Genomic DNA, 2,672 nt, shown 5'->3' with positions numbered 1-2,672 from the left:
AATTTAAAAATATACGACATGTCAGTGATTTTGAAATTATAGATATCACCGGGCGTGGTGGCTCACGCCTGTAATCCCAGCACTTTGGGAGGCCAGGCGGATGGATCACGAGGTCAGGAGATGGAGACCTTCCTGGCTAACATAGTGAAACCACGTCTCTACTAAAAAAAATAAAAATAAAAATAAAAAAATAAGCCTGACGTGGTGGCAGGCGCCTGTGGTCCCAGCTATTCAGAAGGCTGAGGCAGCAGAATGGCCTGAACCTGTGAGGCAGAACTTGCAGTGAGCCTAGATCTCGCCACTGCACTCCAGCCTGGGTGACAGAGCAAGACTGTCTCAAAAAAAAAAAAAAAAAAAAAGAAATTATAGATATCACTGAATGGCATTCTGAAATATGAATGACATAATAGCCATTTGCATTATTAAGATGCTGATGTCACAATATCATTTTGGCATTTGCCTCCAATTTAAATATATATGCATATATGTGTGTATATATTTGCGTACACATGCACATGTATATGCGCTTATGTACATGTATATACATATTTAATTATATATGTGTAACATATGTAACTATATCTTTTAAATACTAAAGGATCAGTCAGGCTGACAAATGTCACAAAGAATTTGAAGACAAGGGAATTTTGCACTATTATATATCATACGTGGCACCTAATTAAAATATATAGAAGGCCAGGCACGGTGCCTCACGCCTGTAATCCCAGCACTTTGGGAGGCCGAGGCGGGTGGATCACGAGGTCAGGAGATTGAGACCATCCTGGCTAACATGGCGAAACCCCCGTAATCCCAGCACTTTGGGAGGCCGAGGCGGGTGGATCACGAGGTCAAGAGATTGAGACCATCCTGGCTAACATGGCGAAACCCCGCCTCTACTAAAAAATACAAAACATTAGCCGGGCCTGGTGGCGCGCGCCTCTAGTCCCAGCTTCTTGGAAGGTTGAGGCAGGAGAATGGTGTGAACCCAGGAACCAGAGCTTGCAGTGAGCCGAGACTGTGCCACAGCACTCCAGCCTGAGTGACAGAGCAAGACTCCGTCTCCAAAAATAAATAATTAAATAAAAAATAAAATAAAAGAAAGAAAGATGGAACTTAATTTAAAATAAATAATATGTGACATGTTTGAATAATTTAGAAAGTTCATAAAGGTATGAATAAAAACTTTAAATAGGCAATGGTGCCAAACTAAAACAAAAATCATTATTTTCAACTTCCTAATATCTTGTTTTAGAGGCTATTCTAAAACTACATGAAGTATTTTTGAAAATTTGAGGAACTATAAAACATAGAACTTGTCTTCTGATTTTAACTTAAAGTTCTTTAAGTTAGATTCATGAGGATATTTCTACATATTTCAGTATATTTCAAAAACATTTTTTATATTGCAGCATAAACATTTCTAAGAAAACAGTTTTTCTGTATCTTATTATTTTCTTTGGATAAATTCTTAAAAGTAGATTTATCCAATTATAGGGACAAAAGATATATGTTAAAGTTCTTAATGCGTATTGCTAAATTTCTTCTTAGAAAAAAGTAACACCAAAAGTAAAAAGAGAGCCTGTTTCCTTCTGTGCTTGGCTATTTCATATGCAGAAAAGAATTAACTTATGTTTTATTTTGTACTTACTGCTTTCTAGTGACAATGAATATTAATATATATGTTATTTCCGGTTATTTTTTATTTTTGTTATGTATTTTTTAACTACGGTATATCTGATTTTGGAGATTTCTATTCAACTTGTAAAAACTTATTTTGTGTTATATTAAGGCATTGACCTCATTGAATATTGTTATATTCATTATCTTTTACACTAGGAAAAGTATAAATTCTTACTTCAAGAAAAAAATTTAGCCGGCTGCGGTGGCTCGCATTTGTATTCCCAGAACTTTGGGAGGCCAAGGTGGGTGGATCACTTGAGCTCAGGAGTTCAAGACCAGCCTGGGCAACATAGTGAGACCTTGTCTCTGCAAAAAGTAAAAAATTAGCTGGGCTTGGTAGTGTACGCCTGTAATCCCAGCTACTTGGGAGGCTGAGACGGAAGACCACAGGAACCCAGGAGATAGAGGCTGCCGTGAGCTATAATTATGCCACTGCACTCATGAGACCCTGTCTCTAAACAAAAAAAGAAAAAAAGTAAAAATTTATGTGAATAAATAAATAATAAATACATTTCAATAGTTTTCTTTCATATTTTTAGGATGTCTGCATTATAGTAGGAAAAAATCAAATAGTGGTTTTCCTCTGTTCTCAAACCACTACAACAATCAAACCAGAAGACTACTATTACCAGACTGGGCATGGTGGCTTACACCTGTAATCCCAACACTTTGGGAGGCTGAGGCAGGTGAATCACCTGAGGTCAGGAGTTTGAGACCAGCCTGGCCAACATGGTGAAACTCCATCTCTACTAAAAATACAAAAATTAGCTGGGCATGGTGGTGTGTGCCTGTGATCCCAGCTACTTGGGAGGCTGAGGCAAGAGAATTGCTTGAACCCGGGAGGCAGAGACTGCAGTGAGCCGAGATTGCACCACTGCACTCCAGCCTGGGTGACAAAGTGAGATCTTGTCTCCAAAAAAAAAGACTACTGCTATGAAATGTATAGGGGTTTCTGCCTGCAGAGCGAGTAATCATTCAATTCTGCAGCAGAT

The sequence above is a fragment of the Papio anubis genome, chromosome 5 (genome assembly GCF_008728515.1).
Source record: "Papio anubis isolate 15944 chromosome 5, Panubis1.0, whole genome shotgun sequence".
In the NCBI taxonomy this organism is placed as follows: domain Eukaryota; kingdom Metazoa; phylum Chordata; class Mammalia; order Primates; family Cercopithecidae; genus Papio; species Papio anubis.
This window is presented reverse-complemented; position numbering follows the sequence as displayed.